Raw genomic sequence first — 17,460 nt, forward strand, 5'->3', positions numbered from 1 at the left:
ATGTTCTCAGCATATGGAACCTTGTCCACACGCTGCACATACCTATCATTCAGGTGTAAGCTAAGGTTAAGAGTATGAATGGCTGTTGTAGAACAGAGACAATATAGCCAAGCTGATCTTGACCATACTCAAAGCCCAAATGTACACAAACACACCACAGAATTTCCTCTTACCTATAAAGGACCCTAAATTCAGCTGCAGCAAACACTCCTCAATAACCTGCACATTGTCTGGCTTTGCAAATACAGACATTGAACCTGTACCCTTCTTGGGCTCAGTTTCAATAGCGTATTTACCATTCAGCTATCCAGGAAAGAACTGTATGCTTAAATCACATCCTACAAAATTAATTTTCGAAAGCTGACGGATAAATTTCCATGTGCAACAATCGTAGATTATCACCAAAATACTTGGCAAATCTCTTTTCTCAGCATCTGACAGTTTGCTTTTTCTTTCCCTTCCAAATAGCTGTATTGAATTAGCAAACTCGGCTTAGAAAATCATTATTCCAGCTGTAAATGGATGTGTGTGGGACTCCATAGGAGATTGGTGGACAGGGCGGCAAAGTGCTGATAAGCTAGAAGACTGATGGGTTTTGTACAAAATCGGTCAAACGATCGAATAAGATGCAGGAAGGAGCTATTGTCTGTTCAATTAGATATTACACACAGACAGTAGACAGCACTGATAATGCTGGAGATATGCTTTAAAAAAAAAGCTGTTTAAAATTATCTAAACACAATTCTGATAAGGGAGAGGTACTTTATCAGTTGCTTCTTCTTTCCAATTGACAATCATAAATATGATTTACAGAGATGAGCAGAAGATTTGGATTGAATTCAGTGTTAAAATGCATCTTCCCAATGTTACATGCTGCTTTAACACTGCCTGGAAACAGTAACCTTGTACATTTTTCTTAGTTATTCGTGGGATACGGTTATCTCTGGCAAGGACAACATTTATTACTCATCCCTAATTGCCTTGAACTGCTTGGCTATTTCAAAGAGCAGTTAAGAATCATTTACATCGCTGTGGGTCTGGATTCATATGTAGGCCAGACCAGGTAAGGATGGCAAATTTCCTTCCCTAAAGGACATGAGTGAACCTGGAGCTGAGGCCTCAAAAAGATAGCCATGATCTTATTGAATGGCGGAGCAGACTCGAAGGGCCAGGCAGCCTACTCCTGCTCCTAGTCCTTATGTTCTTATGATGGATATTTTGACAATCAATGAAGGTTACCACTAGGCTAGCATTTAAATTCCAAATTTTTAATGAATTCAGAATGTCACCATCTGCCATGGTACCCTTGTCCCAAGGGCATTAATGTCCAACTTTGCATTACCAGACCAATGACTTTTCCACTGCCTCTCCATTGCCTTTTGGTAATTTCTATGTATCCCATAGTAACAAGCACTGCTGTGTCATAGAGGCTTAGGAAGCAGAATTCCTCCCTGTCCTCTTAGCTGTGGAACCTCCATTGCACTGAGACATAACCAAAAAAGAAAAATGGATAGATAATTTCAAAATTCTCAGTTTATGAATTCTTCTATGTATACTCACCACTCCCCATCACTCAAATCGCCTCCAATTCTGGATTCTTCTGCATCTGCAATTTCCTTCAAAGTACACAAGGTGTTTTCATAGAATGATAGAATCCCTACAAAGCAGACTGAGGCCATTCAGCCCCTTTCAGTTTGCACCTACTGTCCGAAGATCATTCTTTCCAATCCCTTTATTTGCAATGGCCAATCAACCACAGCTGCATATTGTTAGATCCTGGGAGGAAACCAGAGCAGTCAGAGGAGACCCACACAGACACGGGGAGAATGCGCAAACACCACACAGATAGTTGCCCAAGGCTAGAATCAACCCAGGTCCCTGGCACTAGAAGGCAGCAGTGCTAACCACTGAGCACCAGACCATTCAGATTTCCTGTTACCTTCCTCATTTGTGCTTAAAAGAAAACACAATTCCTCTTTCCAAAAGGATCTTTCAGCTGGAAGCAGTTATTGTTCCTCAAGGTTCCAGCTCTTCCTTCATCACCGAAAACTTGCTGGCTTGATTGTTGGCAGTGAACCATAATCCCGAGTGTGGAACACCTTACCTGGGCCTGGGGTAATTATCAAGGTTAGGGAAAATAATCCACAAGTCTCAAATGATCCCTCTGCTCTCTCAATTAAACATCCAGATCATCTTCCCATCTCTCGAATCTCCTCCAATTCTGGCCTCATTAGCATTTTCTTCGAAGTGCATGAGAGGTCCAGGTCAATTCGCCACACAATTCGCTATTGTGTGAACATGCTGGAAATTACTGCTATCTGCCTGGATTCTCAATATTCATGCTTTATGATGCTGTATGCGAAAGCAGCATATAAAAGCATGTTATTTATACTTGACAACCTCCAACCAGTGTCGTGCTGATTTTAAAAGTTCTCTGACATTTATGTTCAAACACATCCATGACCCTGAAGCGTGGAGAGATAAACTAGAGGAGGGTGGGGGTGGGGAGAAAGTAGCATAGAGTACAATAGGTGAGTGGGGGAGGGGATGAAGGTGATAGGTCAGGGAGGAGAGGGTGGAGTGGATAGGTGGAAAAGGAGATAGGCAGGACAAGTCCGGACAGATGCTGCCTGAACTGCTGTGCTCTTCCAGCACCACTAATCCAGAATCTGGTTTCCAGCATCTGCAGTCATTGTTTTTACCACATCCATGATCCTGATCTACTCCAGATCTACAATCCCCTCCCACCTTCCGTTTGTACACTGTCCACCTCTCAGCAACCTCCTGTTGATCATTGGTGACACTTTCAGTCATCACATTGAAAGTCTGGAATTTACAACATCAACTTCTTTCCCTCAACACTTCTCTCTCCTTTGAAAGCCTCACACAAACCATAAACCCTCTATTCCTTCAATTGTTTAGCTTTACTTTAGTTTTGCTCGCTCCAAAAAGCTTCCTGCAAAAATTAAAGAAAACCTGCTATCACTGCTTTAATTACAAAAACTTCACTTAAACTTTAGTTGGGGTGGCATGGTGGCTCAGTGGTTAGCACTGCTGCCTCACCGCACCAGGATCCCAAGTTCAATTCCACTGTTGGGCAACTGTGTGTGGAGTTTGCACATTCTCCCTGTGTCTGTGCAGGTTTCCTCCCACAGTCCAAAGATGTGCATGTTAGGTGAATTGGCCATACTAAATTGCCAAAAGTGTTAGGTGCATTAGTCAGAGGGAAATTGGTCTGGGTGGGTTACTCTTTGGAGTGTCGGTGTGGACTTGTTGGGCCGAAGGGCCTGGTTCCAAACTGTAGGGAATCTAATCTTGTGCTGGAGGCAACCCACCAACCTATTGTTGCTGAAGCCTGAAGCTGGTTGTACATGGGTTTGTCAAAATCTCGGAGAGTGCAGCATTCCCTCAGTCCAGTCAACCCTGTGTTATGGAAAAATCGTGCTTTAGAAACAGCGCTTCAAGTGTTGGCGCTGTAATCGCGTTACAGCCAACACGTTTCAAAAGCTTGCACTTTAGAAACACAGTGTCCTCAATTCATCAATCATGTTAGAGTGAATTTGCGCCGACGAAACGCGTATTATAGTAGAACGACATGTACTGCAAACGAATTGTCAGTGTTTCGATTTTGTGTTTCATGCCTCAAGGAGTTTCTTAAAGAGACGACTCCCATGAATTACAGACAAACAAATGTGGTCACAGCTAAAACCTGCGATGACTAAGAACCCCAGACGGAACAGTGGTCACTGTTTATAATAGACTAGATTCCCTACAGTGTGGAAACAGGCCAAAAAGACCACACTGACCTCCGAAGAGTAACCCACCCAGACCCATTCCCCCACTCTATATTTACCCCTGACTAATGCACCCAACACAATGGGCGGTTTAGCATGACTAATTCACCTGATCTGCACATCTTTGGAGTGCGGGAGGAAACCGGAGCTCCCAGAGGAAACCCACGCAGACAAGGGGAGAACGTGTAAACTCCACACAGTCAGACAGTCGCCTTCGGCTGGAATCGAACCAGTGCTCCTGGAGCTGTGAGGCAGCAGTGCTAACCACTGAGCCACCATGCTGCCTGTATTGTAATGAGGTCAGCCAGGTGAACCTCAAAATAGGAGTTCCCTGATTGGGGGTGTTAACCTGATCAAATTAGGGAATCCTGGCTGACAGATATAAACAGAAGTGTCAAGGGTTCTGCTCACTTTAGGAGCCAGCTCTGAGCTAGCTGGGTCAGTGTCATGTATTATGCATGTGTAAATAAAGGGGGAATTGATAGGGAGCATAGATGAATGGGCTATTTTATAAATGGGGTGAAAATTCAGAATTCTGAAGTGCAAAGAGACTTGGAAGTTCTAGTCCAGGATTCTCTCAATGTAAACTTGCAGGTTGTGTCAGTAGTTAGGAAAGCAAATGCAATGATGGCATTTATTTTGAGAGGACTTGAATATAAAAGCAGGAATGTACTTCTGAAGCTTGAAAAGGGTGTGGTCAGCCCACATTTGAATTACCGTGCCCAATTTTGGGCCCCATATGTCAGAAAGGATATATTGGCCCTGGAGTGTGTCCAGAGGAGGTCCACAAGAATGGTCGTAGGAGTGACAAGCTTAACATAAGAGGAACGTTTGAGAACCCTGGGTTTATACACGATGGAGTTTCGAAGGATGAGGAAGGGATCTATTTGAAACATACAGAATACTGAATGGCCTGGACAGAGATGATGTTGGGAAGATGTTTACATTGATGAGAGAGACAAGGATTTGAGGGCATAGTCTTAGAGTAAAGGGAAGACCTTTTCAAACAGCAATAAGGAGAAACTTCTTCAGCCAGAGAATGGTGAATCTATGGAATTCATTGCCATAGACCGCTGTGGAGGGCAGGTCATTGAGTATATTTAAGATGGAGATAGATGGGTTCTTGAGTATCAAGGGTTACAGGGAGAAAGTGGGAGAATGGGGATAAGAAACTGATCAGCCATGATTGAATGGTGCAGCAGACGTATTGGGTTAACAGGCTAATTTCTACTCTTATGTCTTATGAACTTATGCGATGTTGGCTTCTATAGAGTTATTCCAGATGGACTGGGAACCTGAACCTTACTGTAATGTAAACTGGATCTGCACAAGCAGACTACAAGTCTTTTATTTAGGATTGTGACTCTAAGTCAGGAGGTTTCATCTCCTGACCTTCCACCTTTAGCCTCTCTGGGCATATCCCTTTTGTCAGCACCATCTTATCACACAAGTTTGGTTAATAAAAGTTCATTTACATTCCAGTTTGATGGTTAAGAGTCACTCATTAGCTACTTCTCACCTTTCTCCAATAGTTTTTATAAGCAACAAGCAAAAGCACTCATGGAAAACAGAATGGAAAAATTAACACAAGTTTTTGTTTGCAATTGCCCAATGATTTTTCTCCCAGCATGCCTATCGCAGTGGGCTGCAGATTAGTCAAGACTTGGGGGTGGGGGGGGGGGGGGTAACAATCATGGAGGGTTAGCAATCCTTCTTCCAATGCTAACTCCAAGCCCAACATCAGCAAGAAAAACAAACTGCTGGAAAGACTCAGCGGGTCTAACAGCACCTGTGGAGGGAGAAACTGAATTAACGTTAGAGTCAGATTTGACCCTTCTTCAGGTCCCCGACCTCAGCTTTCTCTCTCATGTATAACTGAGCTTTGCAATGTACTTTCACTCTATTCTTTTCCAGTGCACCCCAAGTTCTTGCGTTGGACAACTAAAATTACTCAAAGCTCACACTGTTCTAAATCTATACTTGGCCAAAATTCGCTTCACAATTGCAGCTCTCTCAGCTGCAGCTGAAATGATTCTGCTCTGTATAGTTTACCCGTAGGGGAGCAGTGCAAGTCAGATTCAAAGCTATTTGCTTCAAAACAGGTGAACATTTTACTGAGGAAATCTTCCCGTCGTGGTAAACATCCCATTGTTTCTCATTCGGCATTTTTCCAGCATCCCCTCCCCCACACAACTTCTTAAAAACTTTTATGTAAACTCTCACTGGCGAAATGCTTTACAAAAAGGATTAAAAGCAAAATGTTGATGCGACTCACACTTACGACCGATATAACATTGCTCATACATTAACTGAACAAGCTTAGCATCTTTAAATGTAAAAAATACCTCCATGCTCTTCACAAGTGGACATGGAGAGAGGGATAATGCAGAGTTATTGAGGGAGTGATGAGGAGTTGAATTGAATTTTGTTATATTTAGACAAAAGGTGGCCAGGGAGAAGATATGGTGAAGGAGTGCCAGTGCTCCAAATTGTGTTTCAACTTTCTGCTCAAAATCGACCAAGGGCTTAAATTGGAATTAAAAGGAATCATTTCTGGTAGTGGATTTGGTTATAATTGCATGTAAGCATAACCTTCAATGCATTCCTCCCTCCTTATATCAAATCACTGCAGCCAAACAGTCTGCATTAGGAATAACCTACTGACTCTAATCTAATGCGTCATATGTAGCACAACCGACCGATCCTCAGCTCGGCAATCGATTACATGCAACATGTAAATGTTGTACCCAACGTGCTGTCACAACATTGGGTGACATTTTGCCCCATTTGAATCCGAATTAGTGGGCTAGGGTTTGGAAAAGTTTGATCCAACATCCAATTTTATTTAAAAACAAAAACAGAAATTGCTGGAGAAATTCAGAGGACCTGGCAGGATCTCTGGGGAGAAAGCAAAATTAACATTTTGAGTCTGGTGACCTTTCTTTCGAACCCCAATTCTAATTTAATTTTCAGGGATAGGTGAGAAGGCTAAGCATGCACAGTTATTGAAGGCTAACATTTAATAATACAACATAGCCATCAGGTTATACCTAAAGTTATGTACATAAAAGTGTTTATTCTTTTGAATAATCAGTAATTTGAATATTGTGCACCATATTGTCCATCTTTATATCACCATTCCCTCCTGTTTATCTCTGTATTTTGAGCAACAATATCAGCGTGCCATCATTCATGATAATTTTCAGATAACATTGAAGTGAACAAATACAATCCGATGCCCGTTAGAGATGCAGGGGTCATATTTTTAAGGTGAGTGGAGAAAGATTTAGAAAGGACTAAGGGGCAACTTTTTAAAACATTTTTACACAGAGAGTGGTTAGTATATGGAATGAACTTCCAGAGGAAGTGGTGGATGCAGGTACAGTTACAACATTTAAAATACATTGGGATAAGGACATGAATAGGAAAGGTTTGGGGGGACATGGGCCAAATGCAGGCAGGTGGGACTAGTTTAATTTGGGAACATGGTCGATGTGGACTAGTTGGACCAAAAGGGTCTGTTTCTGTGCTGTATGATTCTATAACTCTATAATAACTCTCAATTAGGAGGCCAAAAGGAGAGAGTCACTGGGGAAGTAGCACTGTGCAAACCGATGGAGCTCTAGGCTGACAAATCCTTGGATCCTCATGGACTTCATCCTAAAGAAAAGACAAATGAGGAGACAGAGACTCTGCTATTAATTTTCCAAACTTTGATTGTTTCTGGAAAGTTTCCATCAAACTGGAAAATGTCAAATATAACCCATCTATTCATGAATGAATAGAGGCTTTAATCAGGAAAGCATAGGTCTGTTAGATTAGATTCCCTACAGTGTGGAAACAAGCCCTTTGGCCCAACAAGTCCACACCGACCCTCCAAAGAGTAAGCCCCCCCAAAGACATGTTTCCCTCTGACTAATGCAGCTAACACTATGGGCAATTTAGCGTGGCCAATTCACCTGGCCTGCACATCTTTAGACTGTGGGAGGAAACCGGAGCACCCGGAGGAAACCCACGCAGACACGGGGAGAATATGCAAACTCCACAAGGGCAGACAGACACCCGAGGCTGGAATTGAACCTGGGCCCTGGTGCTGTGAGGCAGCAGTGCTAATCACAGAGCCACCGTACCGCCCCAAGCTTGATATTTGTTGTAAGAAGATGTTAGAATTGACCATTAATGAGGCTGTACCTGAGAAAAACTCAAGATAATTGGGAAGATTCAGCATGGTTTTGAGAAAGGGACAATATGGTTGACCAATTTATTGGAGTTCTTTGGTGGAGTAACATGTGCTGTGGATAAACCAGACCTTATTATACATGAATTTCCAGAACGTATTTGACAAGCTGCTACACAAAAGGTTATTGTACACACCGGAGCTAATAGTGTAGGGCTTAAAGTATTAGTCCAGATAGAAGAAGATGGACTGGCTGCCAGAAAACAGTTTGCACAAATTGGTCTTGTTCTGGTTGACAGGATATGATGAGTGGGGTCCTGAAGGGCTCAAACTTGCTTTTATAATTTATATCAATGACTTAGGAATGGTAGTTAGGTCTGAAAAGACGGTAGGAAAGTATGTTTTAAAAAAAAGGATATCATGTGTTTGTAGATCGATAAAGATAGGCAAAGTGAGTGAGCAAAAACATGGCAGATGGAGTACAATGTGGGAAAATATGAAGTAGTTGACTTTGGCAGGAAGTATGAAAACAGCAGAAGGTTAATCAAATGAAGAATGACGGCAGAAGTCTGGAGTACAGAAAGATTTAGGTATTGCAGTTCGTAAGTCACAAAACATTAGTATGCAGGTGCAGCAAGAATACTATCCATTAGTATGAACGAAGTTGAACACAGAAGAAAGAATATAAAACAAAGTATCACAGATGCCAGAGCTCCCAAATATAAATGGAAAATGCAGCATCTGTGAAGAAACAATAAAAGCTAATATTTTAAGTCTCGTGTGAAGGTTCTGAGGGAGGATAACAAATTGGACTCAAAATGTTAACTGTTTCTCTCTCCACAGATGCTGCCGTACCTGCTGAGTACCGTCAGCACCTTCTCTTCATAAAAAGAAATGAGTTATACTAAGCATCGGCAAGACAGCATCTCAAATACTATGTACAGTTTGATCTCATTCAAGGAAGAATGCAAATATATTGGAAACAGATCAGAGATGGTTTACAAAATCAATACTTGGACTAAGCAGGTTTCCATGTGAGGTTAGTTTGGGCTTGTTTTCTCTGGGCTTTAGAAGAGTGGGTGAAGGGTGGCATTTGATTGATATGTTTAAGATCCTGAAAAGTTTTGTCAAGGCAGATAGAGTCATACAGATGTACAGTATGGAAACAGACCCTTCGGGTCCAACCCGTCCATGCCGACCAGATATCCCAACCCAAAATAGTCCCACCTGCCTGCACCTGGCCCATATCCCTCCAAACCCTTCCTTTTCATATATCCATCAAAATGCCTCTTAAATGTTGCAATTGTACCAGCCTCCACCACTTCCTCTGGCAGCTCATTCCATACACGTACCACCCTCTGCATGAAAAAGTTGCCCCTTAGGTCTCTTTTACATCTTTCCCCTCTCACCCTAAACCTATGTCCTCTAGTTCTGGACTCCCCCACCCCAGGGAATAGAGTTTGCCTATTTACCCTATCCATGGATGTTTGGAAAAAAATCGTTTCCTTTTGTGGGTAGGTCCAAAACTTAGCAGTACTGTTTTAAAACTAGGGGTAGCCCTTTCAGGACAGGGATGAGGAGAACTTTTTTTTCCCCCTGAGGCTTGCATGACTTTAGAACTTTGCCTCAGAAGGCTATTGAGACAGGGTCCTTATATATTTTTAAAGGGGAAATCGACAGATTCTTGTTAGGTGGGGGATCAGAGGTTATTAAGGACAGACGGGAATGCAAGGTTCAAAACATGAACAGAGCAGCCATGATCGCACTGAATGATGGAGCAAGCTTGAAGGGCCAAATGGTCTACATCTGCTTCTAATTCCTATGATCGTATGTGGGTTGTATGGAAGCTGAATCCTCACCTTTCACCTCAATTATTGAATTTGACCTGGCAATTATTGCAAAACTGTTCACATTCTGTATGCTGATTGTCTCACTGAAATGAAATCACAGAATGCTTGGGGAAATCAAAGAAATCATGGAATCCTTACACTGTGGAACAGGCCATTTGGCCCAACAAATCCACACTGACCCTCCAAAAAAAAAATCCCACTCAGCTTATCCCTGTAACCCTGCATTTTCCATGGACTTCCCAGCACACTATGGGCAAATTGGCATGGCCAGCCCACCTAACCTGTACATCTTTGGACTTTTGGGAAGAAACCAGAGCACCTGGAGGAAAACCACGCAGAAAAAGGGAGAATGTGCAAACTTTGTATTGTCATGGGAGGCTGGAATAAACTTGGGACCTTGGCACTATGAGGCAGCAGTGCTCACCACCATACCACCCCTATGGCTGGGGCTTGGGGATTGCTGTATACAGCTCACTGCCTTTTGCAGGCCATACACTTCCAAGGTGCATGTTTCCCTCCTGCCAAAGAGAAATGTACCACAACGCAGTGCTAATCAAACAATACCTTCATTCCATGACCCTCACATTGTAATTGCTGGACTTTCCAGTAAAACAATAAATGGTGGCTCAGTGGTTAGCACCGCTGCCTCACAGCACCAGGGACCTGGGTTCAATTCCAGCCTTGGGCATCTCTGTGTGGAGTTTGCACATTCTCCCTGCGTCTGTGTGGGTTTCCTCCAGATGCTCTGGTTTCCTTCCACAATCCAAAGATGTGCATGTTAGGTGAATTGGCCATGCTAAATCGCCCATAGTGTTGGGTGCATTAGTGATGGGGTAGGTGGATGGGTTACTCTTCAGAGGATCAGTATGGACTTGTTGGGCCAAAGGGCCTGTTCCCATACTGTAGGGAATCTAATTACTCTCAGGATTGGGCATCACTGGCTGGACCAACATTTATTGCTTACCCCTTGAGATAGTGGTGACGGGCTGCCTTCTTGAACTGCTGTGGTCCACAGCATTGTTTGGGAGGGAATTCCAGAGTTTGGACCCAGCAACACTGAAGGAATGATGATTTATTTCCAAATCTGAATGAGTGGGAACTTGCAAATAAGATAGTGACAGTGGCTGAGCAGTACAGTTAATTATGACACAATGTCTTTCCCCTTCCCCTTCCCCTTTGTTATTTGTCTTTCAAGTGCTCTATCTATATTGGGTGAATTAGAGAAGAAAACCTTTGCAATAGTTCATTGGGAGTCAGGATAACCAACTGCCACTGGAACTCGGCCTAAATACACAAGCTTCCAAAGGGCTGAAACCATGCAGTTCCTGTCATCAGCACCTGTGGCGTTATGTTCTTCACGAAGCTCTCTCGTACAAGAGGAAGAAAAAAAAAATCCAGAGAAAACATAAACCTCAGTTGAACACAAAAGGTGTGAACATATGGCTCTCAGAGCACACTGCATGAAGCACAAAATGAAGTGTAAAAACATTTGAATAACATTCACAGATCAGAACTTCACACCTTTGAATCCAAGTATCACAGCACTTCCTGACAAAGGCTGTGTTCACACACACACATATGCACATATTTTGCCAATAGATGTGATGGAGTTCTTGCAGACAGACAGATGATAACTCTCAGTTACTATACCTCTGCGTCTTGACTTCAAATGTATTGAATAGTGGCCTTTTCTTTTAACACCCTTTCTTGCACACATTCATAATCTACAACCCCAAACCAAAGAGGTTTCTCATTGTTGTTTTGGTAGGGTATGTGAACAGGGACAAGCCAAGGAAGATGGTAGCCTGGGGGGGGGGGGAACAGGGAACTGCTGTGGGATGGAGCGCTGGATAACATGTAACAGTTATCATCTCCTGCGTACAGGGGAATGTTGTGCAATGGTTCAAAGCTTGAGGAGGTCATTCCATGAAATACTTTATCCCTTCTTAAGATCTGTTCAATTTCTTGTTCATGTGCCCAACTATCCCCAATTTGGCTAGACAGACACACAGCAGAATGAGGAGGTTGGAATTGATACAAAAAGCACGTTGCAATTTGAAATTGCGGGATTTTTTTCCTCCGATCTATTTATTTGCTGCATCCGAGCTGATGTGCAAATGCAGGAGCAAGAGAGTTAGATCTAATGTCAGTTTGTAGTCTGATGAAATTTTATTCTTCCTAAATCTTTTTTTTCTCCAGTTTATGTGCCTGATATTCAGTACTCCAGGCAGATTTCACATTCTGACCATCACACTAGCCTTATTCATGATAGAAAGCACCTACCCATGTCCTTCTTCTCTAGTACATGCTTATCAAGTTCTCAGGAGTATATACCCCATGTCCCAGTCTTTGAGTTTCATCCAATGTCCTTGCGATTCTGCTATATTTCTCAAACTGCTGATTGATGCTAGTTCTCATTTCTTATCTCAACAATGTCGATAGTTGCATTCCTCCTCCTCACCCTCCAAGCTTACAGTGGTCAAAGATTTTCCATTAAAGTTTCTCTGCTGTGGTGAAAAAAACCACAATAAAACGTAGAAGCAGAAGTAAGTCATTCAGTCCATCCAGTCCACTCTGACATTCAATGAGGTCATGGCTGATCTGCTAATCCTGAACTCCCCAACGCTTGACTCCCCTAATGATTAGGAATTGGTCTACCTCAGCCTTCAGTGTATATATATATATCCCAGACTTAACAGTCCTCTGAGGTACAGAATTCTATACATTCACCACCCTCAGGAGGAAATAAATTCTCATTTCTCTCAAATAAGGAGTAACCCTTTACTAGAGATTATGCCCTCTGGTTCTAGACTTCCCCACAAAAGGAAAGTATATCCCCATAGAGTTCCCTAAGAACCTGATAAGTTTCAACAAGGTCACCTCTCATTCTTTTAAACTCAAAAGTTTACAAGCCAATTTTACTCAGCCTCACTCATAAAACAATCCCACTGTACTCAGGATCAGCATTGTGAACCCTTCTCTGGTCTGTCTCCAATGTCAATATATCTTTCCGAGGGGAAGGCCTGTGACCAGTGGTGTGTGACAAAGATCAGTGCTGATTCCACTGTTTTTCGTCATTTATATGAATGATTTGGATGCGAACATAGGAGGTATAGTTTGTAGATTGTACCAAAATTGGAGGTGTAGTGGATAGCGAAGAAGATTACCTCAGAGTACAACAGGATCTTGATCAGATGGGCCAATAGGCCAAGGAATGGCAGATGGAATTTAACTTAGGTAAATGTGAGGTGTTGCATTTTGGAAAGACAAATCAGGGCAGGACTTACACACTTAATGGTAAGGTCCTGGGACTGCTGCTGAACAAAGACCTTGGAGTGCAGGTTCATAGTTTTTTGAAGTGGAGTCTCAGGTAGATAGGATAGTGAAGCACTTAGTATGCTTTCCTTTATTGGTCAGAGCATTGAGTATAGGAGTTGGGAGGGTTGTGTTGTGGATGTACAGGACATTGGTTAGGCCACGTTTGGAATATTGTGTGCAATTCTGGTCCCCCTCCTACAGGATGGATGTTGTGCAACTTGAAAGTGTTCAACAAAGGTTTACAAGGATGTTGCCAGGGTTGGAGGATTTGACCTACAGGGAGAGGTTGCTTTCCCTGGAGTGTCAGAGGTTGTTGGTTGATCTTATTAGGGGTCCATAAAATCATGAGGGGCATGGATAGGGTAAATAGACAAGGTTTTTCACTGGCATGGGGGAGTCCAGAGCTTGAGGGCGCAGGTTTAGGGTGAGAGGGGAAAAATTTAAAAGGGACCTAAGGGGCAACTTTTTCACACAGACGATGGTGCATATCTGGAATGAGCTAATCCTGAACTCCCCAACGCTTGACTCCCCTAATGATTAGGAATTGGTGGACGAATTGGTGGAAGCCGGTACAATTACAACATTGAAAAGGCATCTGGATAGGTATACGAACAGGAAAGGTTTAGGGGGATGTGGGCCAAATGCTGGCAAATGGGACTAGATTAATTTAGGATATCTGGTCGGTATAGATAAGTTGGACTGAAGGGTCTGTTTCTGGGCTGTACATCTCTATGACTCTGTAACAAAGAGGACCCAAACTGACCACAGTTTTCCAGCTGTGGTCTGTCTACTGAAGCCATAGCTGCCAGTTGGTACGACTGAAGTTAACTTTTCTTTTTCCATTCGGCCACAGAATGTGGGTGTCACCAAATAGAGCAGCATTTAGGCCCCATCCCTAGTTGCCCTTGAGGGTGGGGGGGGGGGGGGGGATAAGATTGGATCTGATGTAGCCAAATTGGAGCCAAAAGAGTGACATTAAAATGTATAACTAAACAACAGCCCCCTTGAAAGAGGAGACACTTAGAGGCACAGTCAAGGTATACAGTATTCCTATTAAACAGGAACATAGGGCAAACAATCCTAGAGCTCCTGGGATGACAAAATTGTTTGAGATTATCTTAAAGAAGAAAAAGTATATTTTATGATGGGTGCCAAATACAACATACAACAGGGTTCAGCATAAAAGATATGAACAGGAATAGACCATTCAACCCTGGTGCCTGCCCTGCCATTCATGGCTGAGCTTAATACTCTAATGCCACACTCCTCCCACCCCCGAGAGACAAGAGCAAGATCTACCTTCTCCTCAAAAACAGTGTTTTGGCCTCAACCATTTTCTGTGATAATGAATTCCACAAGATCACTACAATCTGGGTGAAGAAATTTACTAAAATGTTACCCCTTACCCTTAAACTATGACCCCTGGTTCTGGACCCCCTCCACCATTGGGAACATTGTTCTCATACTTAATTGGTCTAGTCCTGTTTGAGCTTTATAGGTTTCTATGACACCCCTCCCACCCACCCCCACCCCGACCAATCATTCTTCTAAGCTCCACTTAATACAATCCCAAGCAACTCAATCACTCATGTGTCAGTGCTGCCATCCCTGGAGTCAATTTGGGAAACTTTGCTGCACTCCATCAACACAAGAATATCCTTCCTTTGATAAAGGAGACTAAAACTGCACACAATATTCCAAACGTAGTCTCACCAATGCCCAGTTTAAGTGCAGCAAAACATCCTTGTTGCTATCATCCAAACATCTTGTTATGAATGTCAACATCCAGTTTGCCTTCTTTACTGCCTTCTGTACACTCCAAGATGGCAGACTATGATGGCACACAGGCCAGGCAAGCGGCTGAGGCTGAGTGAAGGATAAAGGAGGGGGCGCCCAGTCTCATGAGCAACACAGTGTGACGCGGACACAGCTCCACCTGTTCCGGGATCTTGCAGCGAGTGAGCAGCAGGTCCTGGGCAGAATTCCTGTAGCCCTGACTTGCAGGCTAGGCCGAGACTCCAGGTCTGCAGCGAGGCCTGGCCACCTGAAATGAATGGCAGCTTTGAAAGAGGGAATGGCAGAGGACCACTGCGACTGAGGTCCGGCGGCTTTGTCTGGACGAGCGTTGGTTGGGATGTATGAGAGTTGGCCCATAGCTCCAGCTCAGCAGTGACAGAGGCCTATAACTGATACCTGTAGCCTCTTACAGAGACCCTAGCCAATGACAAGTGGAACAGTGGAGAAGAAACAAGGGGAGAGAAAGATAACTCTACTTCAAATGTTTTAATATATTCAGTAATTCAAAATGGCGCCGAAGGGTGGCTGCACTTATTTTTTTCTTGAATTACATGTGACAATAAATCATTCAATTCAACCTTTACACTTACTTTCAATGACTAGTCCAAGTCTCATTGAGCATTCCCCTCTCTCAATCTATAGGTTGTCAAATAATAATCTGCCTTCCCATTTCTGTGACCAAAGTGGCTAACCTCATTGATGCACACTAAGCGACAATTGTCATTCATTTGCCCACTCTCTTAGCCTCTCCAAATCACGCTGCGACATCTCTGATCTTCTTCACAGCTCACCATTCCACTCAGCTTCATGCCTTATAAAGAGTTCACACAGTAGTAAGATGAAGAGTTGGGCCAAATTGGGACCAAAAAGATAACTTACATGACAACAAGAGCATGGCTGTGATATTAAATGAATACTTAGCATCCATCTTTATCAAAGATGCTACTAAGAGATCCTGGTGGAAGAGAAGAGTAGCTCAAACACCTGAAGAGTTTAAAATTGATCAAAAATAAAATGGGGGGTGGGTATTGGATAGACTTTGAATACTTAAAGGAGACATGGAGGTCTGCAGATGCTGGAGATCAGAGTTGAGAGTGTGTTGCTGGAAAAGCACAGCAGGTCAGGCAGCTTCCGAGAAGCAGGAAAATCGATGTTTCAGGCCAGAGCCCTTCATCAGGAATGAAGCTGGGAGCCCTGGGGGGTGGAGAGATAAATGGGAGGTGGGGGGTGGGGGTTAGGGTGATGGGGAGAGGGTAGCTGGGAAAGTACCACAACAGGATGAGAGATGTATCCAATGATACTGAAGGAAATGAGAATGGATACTGTGGAAACATTAGAAAACTATTGCCAGTCTTCATTAAGCCTAATGATAATGCCAGAATATTGTAGACTCACAACTTTTACTCCCTTGTTCAAAAGGGGAGGGTGTAAAACTAAATCCAACCATTCTAGGTCAATCTGTTTAAGCTGAGGTGATGGGGCAGTTTTTAGGAACATTCTATTTATTTTGTTGTCAATCTCCTACTGACTTGTGCAATTATGTGTCAGTTAAGAAAAACCAACATGGATTTGAGGGCAAAAGGTGTTTAAGTAACTCACTTCAAGAGATAACAGAAAGAGTCATGGAATGGAATACTTGTTGAGGCTGTATGTAACTCATGACATCCAAAAGACATCTGAGAAGTGTTGTACAACAGATTTGTGAGCAAAGTTAGAGCTCCTGGAATAGAAAGGGAGGGTAGCTAAAAAGGTTTGAAATTGTCTGAGTGACAGGAAATGAAGAGTCATGGTTAAATGAAAGTTTTCATCACTGCAGAGATTTTCAATAATGGAATTCCTCAAAGGTCAATTTTTGGGATCGATGCTGATCCTGATGCATATTCATGCTCTAAACCTTGGTGAAAAAGGGAAACACTTAAACATTTGAGGATGACAAAATTTGGAAGCATGGTAAACTATGAGGAGAATAGTGTAATGTTGCAAGAGGACAATGGAAGGGGTAATGAGTACTAGAAGGTTAATACAGAGAAGTGTGAAATGATAGATCTTTGATAAGATGAATATTAGGGGAAAATCTAAAATAAAAGTTGCAATTCTAAAGGTGGTGCAGGGTCAGAGGGTCCTGGATCTATATCTTTCAAAGTTTTTGAGGGTGGCAGAATAAGTTGAAAGCATGATTAATAAAACATACAACATCTTAGGCTTCATTACTATGTTACAAGAGTATACAAGCAAAAAATGTTCTGTCGAACTTTATATAAACCTCTAATTTGGCACAAATTGAAGTGCTGTGTCCAGTTTTGGGCGCTAGATTTTAGAAGGGATGTAAATGTATTAGAAGACAGTACAAAACAAATTCAGCAGATTGACTCTAAAGAGGAGGAATTTCGTAGATAGACAGCAGAAGTTGGAACTTTTCTTTTTGAGAACAGAATTTCGAGCTGAGATTTGATACAGATGTTGAAAGCATAATAAGTCCAGACAGTGTAGGTCAGGAGAAACTGTTTCTGTTTAGTAGAAGCGT

At 42.7% G+C, this 17,460-nt stretch overlaps 1 protein-coding gene across 5 annotated transcripts in view; it reads right to left on the minus strand.

Annotated features, from left to right (window-relative positions):
• Positions 1 to 17,460, minus strand: part of celf2 (cugbp, Elav-like family member 2) — a 985,143-nt gene that overhangs the window by 951,459 nt on the left and 16,224 nt on the right. The window lies entirely within an intron of this gene.

This window comes from Chiloscyllium punctatum, chromosome 44 (assembly GCF_047496795.1).
Source record: "Chiloscyllium punctatum isolate Juve2018m chromosome 44, sChiPun1.3, whole genome shotgun sequence".
Taxonomy (NCBI): Eukaryota; Metazoa; Chordata; class Chondrichthyes; order Orectolobiformes; family Hemiscylliidae; genus Chiloscyllium; species Chiloscyllium punctatum.